The following is a 15,282-nucleotide window of genomic DNA, read 5'->3' on the forward strand; positions in this document are numbered from 1 at the left end:
CAATCCATAGCACAGGTGTGGCCATGAGCAGATCTGATTGGACGCAAGCCATTGTATTTTAAAATTGCGCCACCAATTTTGTAAACAGTGTTATAATACTGTGAGGGGGAAGTTCAGAGTTTATTTAATATGCATGCTCGTATGTTCATTAAATAAGATCTTAAACAATCTTTAGATAAAATTTGCTTGGAAGTATATTCCATTGGAAACCATGGTGTCAAGTTTACTGAGACCTGTATTGAATTAAATATATAATATAGAAGATTCTACTCAGAAGCAGGATGCTGGTTTTAGTCAGGGCTTTTTTTCTGGGAAAAGAGGTGGTGGAACTTAGTGGGTTGCCCTCGGAGAAAATGGTCACATGGCTTGTGGCCACGCCCCCTGATCTCCAGATAGAGGGGAGTTTAGATTGCCCCACCAGGCAATCTAAACTCCCCTCTGTCTGGAGATCAGGGGGCGGGGCCACCAGCCATGTGACCATTTTCAAGAGGTTCCGGAACTCTGTTCTACCACATTCCAGCTGGAAAAAAACCCTGGTTTTAGTGTCTTTCCAATTGTTTTGATTTTCCAATTCTCTTCTTATGAATATACTTCTGTATCTAGATCCTAAGTCTTTAGTACTACCTGGTAATATTTAAAGTTTCTTGTCCAAAATTTGTTTAACCATTCTTGCTACTGCACCTTCAACAGAAAACAGGAGAAATTCTCCTCTCCTCATTTTCAGATTGTGCATCCCATTGACTTTAGGTAATTGGTTCTTGTGGAGCAGGTGGAATCCCATAAATGCAAGGGCACCAAGTTTTCCCTTTCAACATGGCAAGCTGTGGCTTGCTTATACATTCTAGAGACCCCCTACTAGCAATAAGTCAGTTCATTTATTAGGACATGGCTTGTCTGGCACAGCAACTGTGGTAATTCAAGCATGGTGGCTGCACATTTAGCTGGAAAGGATAGATGCTGCTGCATAGAAAACTCAGATGACTTTAGAGGATATCTAGAAATTTTCAAGATTGGCCTCCTCCTGGGCGTATGTTCCTTTCTGTGAGGCACTTCACAGCCATAGATTGGCATTTAAGATGTTTAAGTATGCGCCTCACAGCATACCTCACTAGCTGATGTTTTTGCATGGACTGCAAGCTGATTAGGCCTTGTCTACACATGTAATAGACTGAGGTGGTGGAATGGGTTGTATTGCTTCAGGCTGCAGCTGAGGACGGTCACATTTTCAATGTTCCTCCATGTAAAAACTTCCTGCAGATTAAAAAAGGGAGAAAAGTTCTACCATAGGCTTTCAACTGCTGCGCTCGTTTTCCTTTTACAGGGTATTTTTAATACATACACAGAATCTCCAGAGCCACAAAAGAGAATATTCTGTTTTATTTCCAAAATAGACTATCCGAGTAATGGGCTCATAGCCCCAGCCAGGCTTCTTCCCCACCCCTGGTCATGGTAAAGTGTACCCATTTTGGCCCCAATGAATATGGGTATGCCTTAACCTCAGTGAACAGAAAACAGTTGGTATGTTGGTCGACTCTCAGTAATGACACTCCAGTTCAAAAGTGTAGAATCCTTAAATAAGGTAAAGTTACGAGCAAGTGCCAGTGCCCCCAAAGTGACCCAAATGCACACACAGACCTCGACCTGCTCTCTTTAACCTAGGGTCAAGGTTGGATTATGCAAAGTGTGTAGTGCCCTGAATCTTCTGCCAATAGGGTTGCCTGCTCCAAATTGGGAAATTCCTGGAGATTTTGGGGGGTGGAGCCTGGAGATGGCAGGGTTTGGGGAGGAGAAGCGGATCAGTGGGTATAATTCCATAGAGTCCCCCTTCCAAAAAAGCCATTTTCTCCAGGGGAAGAGATCTCTTTGGCCTAGAGATCAGTTGTAATTCCAGGAGTTTTCCAGATACCACCTTGAGGTTGGCAACTCTATCATCCAAGTTTATTTAAACACACACACATAAACCGGATGAAGAACTCAGGAACTGAAGACGTGCAGTGCAAAGGCACAGTAGATCCCTTTCTGTTAGGACTATATTGCAGTTCAAACTTGCACACATGGAAAAGGATATAGGGACACACACAACTGGAAAAACAGCAAGGAGTTAAGCAGCCCCTCGCACACTCTCCGATCCAGTGCCGTTTTTGGTTGTAAGCCCCATGCTTTCTTTCGGGTTTAAAAAAAGTCAGGAGAAATGCCTGTTATATCTAACTTGGCACTTAGTTTTATACAAAACAAACCTGTACCTGCTGACCTACACTGTGTAAATTAGTTAAAAGATAATCATGTACTGTTAGAATTAGTTCAAATGTGAAATATCTAAAATAGCAAGAGTTCTTCCAGGCAGAAAGCAGGCGGTTATGTTAAGAGGACTAACTGCTGTTTTCCCTGCTTATCGAAGTGTGTGATTTTCTTGTAACTTCCAGTGTAAGATTTAGGTAAATATAATGTGGCGAAGGCTATTTGATAGCATATGCACAGCCCTAAGAACACAGCGATGAGGTGAGCTCTGAAAAAACATACAAAATTCCCCAAGGTGGGGATTTTTTTTTGGTGCGTTTACGATTTTTGTGGAAGAGAGTGGCAAAATGAGTGGCGGAGCATTTAATAATAACTGCACTTATATAACCGCTCTTCTAGACAAATTAGTGCCCCACCCAGAGCGGTGAACAAGTTAGTGTTATTATTATCCCCACAATACAGCTGGGGAGCTGGAGCTGGGGCTGAGAGGAATGGCTTACCCAAGGCCACCTACTGAGCTCATGGCAGAAGTGGGATTCAATTTAGAAAAGACAGCTGTGATTACTAAGAGCCAGCAGGGGTTCCTCAAGAACAAGTCATGTTCACACTAACCATGGTCAAATCCACATTCACCCATTACCCGCATGTTTATCGGATATCTTCCATTTGCCTCCAATCCGCGATTTTTTCCTCTTCGTTCACATTCCTGCTTCCAATCTGTGTTTCTCGCGCATCCCTCCGGTCACACGGCCGCTCGAAAACTGCTTTTTTGGGAGGGACCTTTTTCCCGCCCATTTTTTAAAATTTGTTTAGCACACTTTTCCGTTATTTCGATCTTCCCTTATAAAGAAACATCACTGAAGATAATGATGCCTCTCTTTCCCCCACTGACAGCACTGATGGCTCTCTCCCGTTTCTTTTTTGGAAATTTGGAAGCATGTGGGAAGCTTTCGTGGGCATTTCCTATGCAGGACAGTTCAGTGCCTGAATTTTACTGAAGTTTCACTTCCTTGGAGTGTCATTATTTCGATATTTCGTAATTTCGATATTACAGTAATATAAAATAAAAAAAATAAAAAACAGTTAAAAAGGAAGTTTCGCGAGTCCGTTCTGAGGGTAGATTCACCCCAAAATGATTTTTCAGACTACCAGATTTGATTCAGAAACAGCATAATCAATAAATCCAATGCTATGAAGTCAAAAACAGTCTTTTGCAGACTACGGAGCACTTGCAAGTTGAATCAGCCAATAGGAACTCTCGGAACGGCCGGAGAGACAGGAAGGGGTGTGGTTTTTAAAAAAACCGCATAAATTGCGCATTGGCCCGTTCACGGCCACCGTGAAACTCCCGTTGAAAACCTGTGACCACATATTCGGGAGAAATGTGAATGAAATGCGTCTGTTTAATGAAGTAATGTGACCGGCACTCTGGATTGCGTGGGGAATGCGAGGAATATGCGACTTAGAATGAGTAATGTGGATTTGCCCCATATCTTCTTTTTTGAGAGAGTTACTACTTTGGTGGATCAGAAGAATGCTGTGGACATAGTTTATCTTGATTTCAGTAAAGCTTTTGATAAGGTTCCACATGATACTCCTGTTGACAAGTAGGTAAAATGTGCTTTAGATTCTATTACTGTTAGGTGGATCTGTAACTGGTTGACAGATTGTACCCAAAGTGTGTTTGTAAATGGCCGAATCCACACACACTCACCATCCGCTTATCTTGCGCAGTCATGGCAGTTGGGTTCATTCCGCTACCATGCTGTGCATCATCACATTCACCCTCCCAGTGCGTCTTCATGGCGCAATCAGTTCTCCACATGCCACTGAGTAAAGCGTTATAGTGGGCGGTTCCCTCCTCTGTCATCAGCGCACATCACTGCCCTTTTTTTTAAAAAAAAAATTAATTTTGCACTATACCGATATTCCAACTCTTATGTAGGCAGAGCCAGGGAAAAGCCAAAGTATTTATAGGGGGGGAACCAGGTTCCATTCAAAGCCAAGAGCGGAAAGTAACTGATGGACCATCATAAAGGACCATCATCTGTTTCTTTTCCCGTGCAAACCGCTGCTCACTAAAGTAGGTTTTTGCGGTATACTGACCTTTCTCTATTGTGCAAATACGCTATGAAAGCCCTTTTAAAAAAAAAAAGGCCAGGCAAAACATATTTCCACCATTATCACGTGGTACGGAAAGGAGACGCAATTGTGGTGCGGTGATGGCAGGGAACACGTGGAATGGGAAAGCGTGTGAGTATCTGCTTGAACAGTGCCACAGTTGCAAAAAAGGCGCGGAAACAAAAAGGAAGTGTGGATTCGGCCAATGACTCCTCAGCCTCTCGGAGAGAAGTGACAAGAGGAGTGCCTCAGGGATCTGTCCAGGGCCCTGTGTTGTTCAACATCTTTATATCTGGATAAATATAAAGAATAGGAATAGAGAGGATGCCCATTAAATCTGCAGATGATACTAAATTGGGAGGGTTGCAAACACAATAGAAGACAGAAGCAAGATTCAAGGTGATTTTGACAGGCTGGAAAACTGGGCTAAAACTAACAAAAGGAATTTCAACAGACATAAATGCAGGGCTTTTTTTCACCTGGAACGCGGTGGAACGGAGTTCTGGCACCTCTTGAAAACGGTCACATGGCTGGTGGCCTCGCCGCCTGATCTTCAGACAGAGGGGAGTTTAGATTGCCCTCCGCGCCGCTCAGCTGAGCGGCGCAGAGGGCAATCTAAACTCCCCTCTGTCTGGAGATCGGGGGGGCGAGGCCACCAGCCATGTGACCATTTTCGCCAAGGGCAATTTAAACTTTAAAAAACTCCCCCCTTGTTCCAGCTGACCCAAAGTGACATCATTGTGCAGTCCTGGGAGCATCCACACACTTTGTGCGCGCACAACTCCCTCCAGGAGTTGCCCCCTGTGCTGGCAACCCACTGAGTTCCACCACCTCTTTTCCCAGAAAAAAAGCCTGCATTTAGGTAGGAAAAATCAAAGGCATGCTTATAGAATGGGGGAGACTGATCTTGGCAGTAGTACATGTGAAAAGGATATAGGAGTCTTAGTAGATCATACACTGAACATGAGTGAGCAGTGTGATGCTGTCGCTAAAAAGACAAATGCAATTTTTGTCTTCAACAGTAGTGTCCAGATCATGCAAAGTGATGGTATTGCTGTACTCTGCTCAGGTTAGACTTCACTTGGAGCCTTGTATTCAGTTTCGGGCACCACAGTTTAAGAAGGATGTTAACAAGCAGGAACGTGTCCAAAGGAGAGCAATAAAGGTGGTGAGGGGTCTGGAGATCAAGTCTTATGAGGAAAGGTTGAAGGAGCTGGGTATACTTAGCCTGGAGAGGAGGCGACTGAGAGAGGATATGTAGCCCTCTTCAAGTATTTGAGGGGCTCTTACATAGAGGATGGAGCAGAGTTGTTTTCTGTTGCCCCAGCGGGGCAATGGTAAAAATTAAGCAAAAGTGTTTTCAACTAAACATTAGGAAGAACTTCCTGACAATTAGAGCAGTTCCTTAGTAGAACAGGCTTCCTTGGCAGTTCCTTAGTAGAACAGTCCTTGCAGGTATTTAAGAAGAGGCTTAGATGGTCACCTGACAGCTATGATGATTCTCTGACTTCATATGAATGTACACAGATCAGGAGACCAAATGCATGAAGGGATTAGCCGGTGCTAGGCTCTTGTGGCTAGTTTTTATATGCCCAGGGTAATGCTGATGGCCACTTTGGGGTCAGGAAGGAATTTTCCTCCAGGCCAGATTGGTCAGGGATCCTGGAGGGGTTCTTTTTTTGCCTTCCTCTGGGCACAGAGCAGGAGTCACTGGGGGAGGGGAGGGGTGGGGAGATAGCTGTGAATGTCCTGCATTGTGCCAGCGGCTGGACCAGCTAACCCTTGGGGTCCCTTTCAGCTCTATGTTTCTATCAGAGTCTTCTAGGGTGCCAACCTTCAGGTGAGTCCTGGAGATGGCCCAGAATTACAACTGATCTCCAGCCTAAGTTCCCTTCCTGAAGTGAAGCCATCTGCTGACTTTTTTCCTACCTGCCCAACTCAGTTGATATATACTCAGCCTGCATACTCACCAAGCCAATTGGGTGATATGAATGATAGGAACTATCCCTAATTGCCTGAGCTAAGGTTAAACATTCCTTAGTAATGAAGAACCAATTGAGAATCTTTTGGTAAGACCACTGAACCTTGGCCTCCTGGTAAACACAGGGGGGGAAGGCATCTGTTATATCAAGCTGCTAAAAAAAAGAGTGAGCTAATTTGTTCAAGTTGGTTACACTTTAGCTCACTGCCAAAAGGAATGACGAATGCTATGCAAGGTCACTGCGACCAGTCACTGAATGCACACAAAACATCCATGGGTTTATAAAGCTACACACTTGTTTTTACTGTCTGCTAGGATTCCTGCAAAGGAAGTTTCAGCTCCATGCGGGATTCTCAAAATTGGTAATAGTGGTAATCAACTTTCCCCCTGCAGAATGCTTAACCCTTTTTCTGCCCACTGTTTTGCCAGTCTATATCTTACGTAGATATTTATTTATGCTGTACTTCTTCCCCAATGGGAACACAAAGTTATTTACAGCATCATTTTTCCATCTCTATTTTATCCTCACAGCAATAACTCTACATGGTAGATTAAACTGGCCTAAGTTCACCTAGTGAGTTTCCATGGCATCGTGAAGATTTGAACCTGGGTTGCCGGACTCTATTCAGATACTCCAACCATTGCACCACTATGGCTACAGCACCACCATACCTCTCTCATATGCAATCACACTTCTGGGGACTATGCTAAGCAGTCTGGAAGAACGATAGGTCCATTTGCTGAACTCCAACCACCAAAGTAGATTGGAGGAATCTTCACACATTATTTTGTATGGAAGGGATGAAGAAAGTCTGAGAGCCAGTCTGATGTAGTGGCTGGGGTGATGGACTGAGATCTGAGAGACCCAAGGTTTCATTCCCCACTCTGCCATGGAGGCTCTCTGGGTGGCCGTGGTCCAGTTACATATTCTCACCCCAGACATCCTCACAGGGTTGATGTGAGGATAAAATGGACGAGAGGACAGTGATGTGGGCCACTTTGAGGGAGAAAGGCAGGGGGGGGAAACTATACCTCTCTCATTCAACTTTTACCTCCTGAAAAAGGTCCCTTTAATCTGGGATTTAATGTACAATTGCATATTTATTGTTCTTTTCCTTTAATTTCACTACTTGTTTGAATGAAATACACCAGTTTGGTGTAGTGGTTATGAGCGAAGGACTTTCATCTGGAGAACTGGGTATGATTCCCCACTCCTCCACCTGAAGCCAGCTGGGTGACCTTGGGTCAGTCACAGTTCTCTGGAGCTCTCTGAGCCCCACCCACCTCACAGGGTGATTGTTGTGGGATAATAATGACATACTTTGTAAACCGCTCTGAGTGGGCACTAAGTTGTCCTGAAGGGTGGTATATAAATAGAATGTTGTTGTTGTTGTTAGACTGAAGAAAAAGAGAGCCAGATAGAAGAACTATTGTCAAATCTCCTAACATAGCTCAACAACAACAACAACAACATTTGATTTATATACTGCCCTTCAGGACAACTTAATGCCCAATCAGAGCAGTTTACAAAGTATGTCATTATTATCCCCACAACCAGGGCTCATTTCAAGGGGGAACGCGCAGGAACGCAGTTCTGGCAGTTCTCCAAAGAGGTTACGTCAGGTGGCCCCACTCACCTGACTCTCGGCCATTTTGGGCCCGTTTCAGCCTGGATTGGGGCCAAAACAGCCCATATTGGGCCTCTGATGGGTGGCGGATCACTCTCCCGCTCATCAGCGGCCTGATCCTGACCATTTTGTGCTCCTTTTTGGCCATTTTCAGCCCCTTTTTGCCATTTTGGGCCCAATTTCGGCCCTGAATGGCCAGGATTGGGTCCAAAACAGCCAGGATAGGTGATGTCAGGGGGTGTGGCATATGCAAATCAGTTATGCTAATGACACACTTCCAGCGATGCCAAGGAGCGTGGCATATGCTAATGAGTCATGCTAATGAGTTATGCTAATGAGTTCCTCCAGCTCTTTTTCTACCCAATGACCCCTGCCCACAACAAAACACCCTATGAGGTGGGTGGAGCTGAGAGAGCTCCAGGGAACTGTGACTAGCCCAAGGTCACTCAGAGCAGAACTACAAGTGACAAAAGGCACAGGTTGGACACTTGTCAGCTTCCCTCAAGTTTTGATGGGAAATGTAGGCAGCTTGACAGAATGTTGGACAAGTGACCGTTGAAAAGTCCATTGGACAGCAGTCAGAGAGCCAAGCTGCAAGACTAGGATGCTAACATTTACCATCAAAACTTGAGGGAAGCTGACAAGTGTCCAACCTGTGCCTTTTGTCACTTGTAGTTCCGCTCTCAGCTGGCTTCAAGCGAAGGAGTGGGGAATCAAACCCAGTTCTCCAGATTACAGTCCCGTGCTCTTAATCACTACACCAAACTGGCTCTCTTAAGTGGCTTCAAAGGGGGTTAGAAGGGGGGCGGGAGAAGTCCATCAATAGTTACTGGCCATGGTAAGTAAATGGAGACTCCATATAAGGAAGAAGCAAACTTCTGAATACCAGAGACAGGAAGCAGTATCAGGGGAAGGCCTCTGCCTCTATGTCCTGTTTGTTTGGCCCTCCAGGCCAACTGGTTGACTGCTGTGTGAAACTAGATGCTGGGTCATCTAGGACCACTGGCCTGATCCAGCAGCAGTCTTCTTAGGTTCTTAATTAGCTTTAATTTTCTTGAAAAGCAGCTCTGGGGAACACCCAAATTGGACTGGGGCCATGGCACTACAGGGAAGGTCACTATTCTCTGCTGTTTTCTTGATCTAAGTTTTCTTCTCCCACACGATGCTATTTTCTCTGCTGAATAAAACATGTAAGAATCTGTATGTATTCCTCACTGGGGGCTTTAAAATAAAATTAAAGAAGTTGAGAGCTCCTTCATGGATTGCCTATGACTCATCAGGGTATTTAATTGCACGTATTACGAACACTTGTGGCCCACCAGTGGAATGGTCAGACATTGCCAGTAATTCATTACCAAATAAAATATTGAGTTATATAGGAAACAAGACCATTGTACGACTACTCTATGCAACACAGCCATATATAACATGCCTTTAACAGAAGGTTCTATATGACAAGGTTCCATAACAATAAAACCATCATCCATTTTGTCACAAAACGCCATTGATTTAAACTACCTCAGGTAAATAATAATTAACCGACACTTTAATATTTTACAAGTGCCTGGCTCACAGTCTAGTTCACAGATCCTCCTCCCATATAACTGTTTCCTTTGAGTGCTGAAGCCAACCCCTTTCAAAGACATTCTCTTTCAAATCATGTATTTTCTCCTCTGTAGTTTGTTTTTACAATAAATCAGCATTACAGATTAAGAGAATGTGAGATCATCTTCTATAATAAATCCAGAAAAACAGTTATGCTTGACACTAACTTGTTTGTAGCACCTTAACTGTGACAAAAACCTTTTGTGGACTAGTGGACAGGACTTAGGCCACAAATTAAAACTGTTAATCATTAAGGTGCCACAAAAGACTCTTTGTTGCTTTCTATAACAATGTTTCTCTGAGGCATGCTCACCACCTTCTCCTGAAGCTCAGGGAGAGGGAGAGACTGTTATTTATCTTCCCAAGGGAAAAAAGGAGATTTTTAGGGACCTAAGCAGGTCTACTCAGAAGCACAGCTAGAAAATCAGGGGCTGCCTTTCACCCAACCATTCCCTACAACCCAGCAGTCACTGCATCCACACCAGGGGTGGACTGGGAAGCAAAAAAGGCCTTGGAGAAAATAGCTTTAGCCTGTCCTCTTTAATGCTCCTGGTCAAGTTTAAGGGCAGAGCTTAGTAGGTCAAAGGGGACAGAGTTATAAAGGGCCAGCAGCAGCAGGAAACATGGAAGGGGTAGGGTTGCATCTTCCCCTGGACAGAATCCAAGGCTGGGTTTTTATCTCATGTTCTCTCCAGGGAGCAAAAGGCAGCATACATAGTTCTTGCCTCCTTCATTTTCTTCTCACAACAGCCTTGTGAGGTAGCTTAAGATGATAAAGAGTGGGGGATGGGTTGACTTACCATGTTGGAGAGGCCTACCAGTGACATCATTATGTCACTGGTGATGTGCTGATGAGCGCAGGAGTGACATCAGTATGTTGCCAGGGGATGCCAAGACAATCTGGTATTTGGGTAAATCTCTATGGTTTAACCATGGAGTTCTGCCCAAATGCCAGAGCATCCATGGTGTCCCCAGCAATGCATAGATGTCTCTTTTGGGTGCACAGGGAATGATGTCAGCATGTTGGGATGCAGTCAATGCCCCCCCCCAAAATTTCCCAGCAATTTCCACCCCCCCCCCCTCCTGCCAGGCAGCTGAGCAGCAGCAGGAAAAACCAGCTGGCAGCACCGATCCCTCGCCAGTACTGGGGTTATGGCAGCCCTGCATCTGAAAGACTAACAGTATTTATTCCAGTACGAGCTTTCATAAATCAGAGTTTACCTCCTCAGATGAAAAAAAAGAAAGAAAATAACTGCTCTTCTTTTTATGCAGAGAATTACAGAAGAGGGGAGGACTGAGCTAAGGGGCACCTGGTATCATAAATCAGGTGGAGTCCTCTATGGTAGAGACTTGAACAGTTCACACATAATGGATGATGACGGACGTCCAAAGTTCAAGTTTTTCTTTCATCCTGCCCTGCAGATAAACAAAAGTGCACTAAAGTAAGGTAAACAAGCTAATTAAGCAAGACCAGTTCTGAAAGTAAATGGTACATGATAGAACTGTCTATTAAAGTTTCTAAAACGTAGGTTGTGTTGGATGTTAGAAAGTGGTGGTGGGGAGATAAGATGGAACCAGCTTACTTTCACTTCTGAATTCAGACGTAAAGAACACTCTCCCCCAAACGGAGGCAGTTCTGGTGATCGCTGCACTCTTACTTCCATGGAAATTACTTCCAGGTAAATATGTAGCAGGTTCTGGCTTCGACCGTAGCACAGAGAAATAGCAGCTTTGGGATGGCCTTAAAAATAAAATGAAATAGAATCCTGGCCTAGGCTGGAGCTGCCAGAAAATCCCAGAGAAACAGTAGAGGAATCTGCTCTGGAAAGGCATCCCAGCACCTCTTGGCTGATCTTTATTTCTCTCCTTGTAGATGCCACTGCTGGCTGCTGTGGCCCCTTTAGCTTTGCCACTGGCCCTCTGTGGCAGAGACCCAGTGGAAATTGTCCCAGTGAGACTAATGGCCAGTCTACCTGATCCACAAATCAATGAATAGTACATTATCGTTGCACTATAGCAATACTTTGCAACAGGATTTTCTTTTCTGGACAAAACAACACGATGGCAAATGATTACTACTGTTGCCAAGTAGGCCCCCTCTCCTGCTTTCAAGGCCTGCCATGGACTGTGTTAAAGTTTCCTGCATTACTGTTTCACTGCTACACAGAAGATTGCCCTGCACGTATGTGTTCTTGTACACGTGTCAGTTTCCTGCCTGCTTGTTGATTACCCTGCTGCTGCAATAGACTGTGTAGTTTACTGACTCCATGTTTGGTTAACTGCACAAAGGACTCTCTTCCTGGGTGGCCCTGCCCAGACCTATATCTGGATTTCCCAGTGTGTGTTTGGACTTTATTACAAGTGTGCCCCGTGCCTACATTGCCATCTGCCATGGACCGTGCTTGTTCCCTGCTTTGGACTGTGTTTTATGTGCTGTTCCCCGCCTCCATGGAAGCCTGCCTCATATGGGCCCAAGCCGCTGCTAGCAGCCGGGCGCCTGCCGGGGAAACCTCCAGCGAGCCTGGCTAGGCGCTCCCTGGTCAGTTCCCGCCTGAAGCCTCCCGCGAGCCGGTCCCCGAGCTTGCCCTCGCTACCGGGCGACATGCAAACCAACCCCAGCTATGCCCAGCCGGCAACCATGTTCTCAGGCAGCCAGAAGACCCAGGGAAGAAGACTGCTTTGGGAAGCCATTTCGGCGAAGCGGGCACACCACGTCCGCAGTGAGAGTACCTTGCCCCGCTCTGCATATCTTAGGAGCCGCCCAGGAGAAGGAACTAAGTGCCGACCATCCCAAGCACTTAGAGAATGCATCTCAAAGAAACCTCCGCATTCCAGAAGCTGATGACATCAGGACAAGCCCTGTCCGCTGGAACATCCATTCAGCCCACTCGGATTTCCCCCTCCCTCCTTTGTCCCCTCTTCCTGAGGTGTCACTTATCACAATCAGATTACCAAAGTGGCCCATCCAAGCCATTCAGTAACCCATTAGAACCTTTGTTTTAATCTGTGAGAATCACCAAGTACAGCACCTGCCCCAGGGTACGTTGTGGGGTATTTAAGCCGGTCTCCCAGACTGCATGGTGCGCGTGCCATCCTATCCAGAACCCCTCGCTGTCCGTCCGTGGTCCCAGTGCTGGCATTGGGCCACCTCGCTGTCATGTCTCTGCTTCGCTTCAGGATTGTGAGTATTCCCCACCAACGTTGGGAACCTGCTAATGCGAAAGTCTCTATATTTCTTACTCTGTATTTCCTAGTCCTTGTATGCTTTCTTGTGTGTATGTGCAAGTTCAGGCTTACGCCACACCATTAGTAAATACACGTGTTTGAACCTATTTGTAGCCTGCCTCTTTGTCACTAGAGTGTCTGGAATCGGGACCTCCATAAACATAGGTTAGATCCGCGCTAATAATTTTAGTTACAGACTGCTAAAGCTAATTTCCCCCCCTTATTAATAATAAGAGCAGTTCTGGTAACACTACTGTGCAACAAAGCATAATATCTAATGATGGGTTGAAGCTGATCTTGAGTCAGATTGGGGCCACAGCACTGGGAGAGAAGGACATTCATGCTTCTTCCTCCCATGCAGTTTTGCCAGTCAGAACCAACATCCTCCCTCAGGACTATTAAGTCTGTCTCCCACCCACCCCCCACCCCGCCTTTTCAGGACTAATAACTGCACATGGTAAGGGGTTGCCATAAATCAGCAAAATCATACGGGAGGGGGTTAATCCTTCATACACTGTGACCCCAATCCTAAATGCAGGCTCATGTGGCTGATAATTGCCTTTTAAAAAAAAGCTAAGAAGAGAGAAGTTAGTGGTCTCGTCCTGTTTCCTGAGTGTCGGTGTACATTCCTGAGAAAGGGGCTCATCAAACAGCTGCCCCAGTTTGGCACAGAAAAGGTTCTGTTGCTAAAAAAAAGGGGGGGGGCTGGAAGTTCTCCCTCTCTGATCTATGGGTGTTGTACCATTCAGAGAGGAATGTGCCGCACAAAGGGAATTTCTGTTGCAGCCCTGAGGAGCCTAAGCAACCACTGCAGTGGAAAAAGAGTCAGAAAAGCTTGTTTTACAACTTGACAAGCCCCCAGCTCCGAGCTCCAGCTTCCAGCCCTAGGCCCTTGCTGCTCTGTGCTTCTGAGGGTCAAACCACAGGAGACAAAATACACTTGAATTACACTCGAATTACAGTCAAATGCACTCGAATTACAAAATACACTCAAATGACCCATCTAATTCGAGTGTATTTTGTCTTGGGTGGCAAGACCCTGAGCCTAGCCGGCCTAGCAACTAACTTACTTCTGAGGAGTCCAATTCTACAGAGCACAAGAATAGGCGGTAAAGTGAACCCAGACAAAACAGGCTGGCTGGGAAGGCGGAGATATTGAAGGGCACTGCGCTTCACAAAGTGGGGTCAACTGACCCCTGCAGTTAAGAGCTTAGAGGTCATACTGAATCCAGCATTTTTGCTAGAGAAGCGAGTTAATGCAGCTGCAAAAACTGTCTTCTCCAACTTAGTTTAGCCCAGAAGACGGCCCCTATCTGGACATAGCTTATCTGGCCACCTGGATCCATGCCAAGGTAACATTGAGGCTAGACAACTAAAATGCACTATGCATAAGTCTCCCCTCAAAGTCACCTCAGAGACCCCAATTGAGGGAGAATGCTGCAGCTGGATTATTTTCAGGAACTAGGCAAAGCATGCTTTATTACTCCCATTCTGCAGTCACTCCTTTGGCTTCCTACCAGTTACCCAGCTCGACTCAAGATTTTGTCCATCACATATAAAGCCCATCAAGGCCTTGGTCTCTCATATCTACAGGACCACCTCTTTCCCTGTGCTCTGCCACAGCAGCTTCGCTCATCTGATCAGGGCCTTCTGCAGGTGCCACCTTGAACATGGGCTAAATCAACAAGCTGTCAGTACATGTGCTTTCTCTGAGGTAGCCCTCAATTGAAGGAAGGGCCTGCCTGAAGTGGTTAGAAGGGCTCCTGCTCTCCTGGCTTTCCACAAACGATGCAAAACTGAATTATTCAAGAGGGCTTTCTTACGCAGATACTAGGGCTGTGTGGTAAAGAAATGGATCAGAGAGATCTATTGGACTATACTACCATGGAGGAGGAGTTTTCTTCGCATGTTACCAGCAAATAGCAATTTTTTGCATCTTTCCTTTGATGGGGCTTGGTTTCCACATGGAACTGCAGGCAAAGAATTGCTCTGAGAGATCTCAGAGATGGTAGATGAAGCTGCAAAATGGTTTGAGGTAGAAACCTTATACAAGGAAGGGGTGGTTAACGTGGGCAAAGATGTCTCCAACTCTGCTTGGGAGCAGGAGGGGAGATTAGATCACCCCGCCCACATGGAGCTTCCAAACCCCCATCATTTCACACGCTCTGTAATGCAAATACCCTCTTAAAAATGAATGAATGCAGCTCTGAAGGATGAAACCAATCAAACAATGCAAGCAGCTTACTCAAGAGTCCAGAAGGAGGGGCTCGTCAAAGTTCTATCCTTGTTCTGAAAGATGCAGTCTTTGGCTTTAAGTCCGTAATGGACACTTTAGTAATCGGTGTAAACAAATACCTCTGGTACAGCTAGGAGGCAGTACAGAAAAGGAACGGAACGTGGTAAAGCACAAAAGAAATAGCGGAATTTATTTATTTACTTCATTTATACCTGGCCTTTCTCTCCAATGGGGACCCAAAGCAGCTT

Source organism: Eublepharis macularius, chromosome 1, assembly GCF_028583425.1.
Source record: "Eublepharis macularius isolate TG4126 chromosome 1, MPM_Emac_v1.0, whole genome shotgun sequence".
Classification (NCBI taxonomy): domain Eukaryota; kingdom Metazoa; phylum Chordata; class Lepidosauria; order Squamata; family Eublepharidae; genus Eublepharis; species Eublepharis macularius.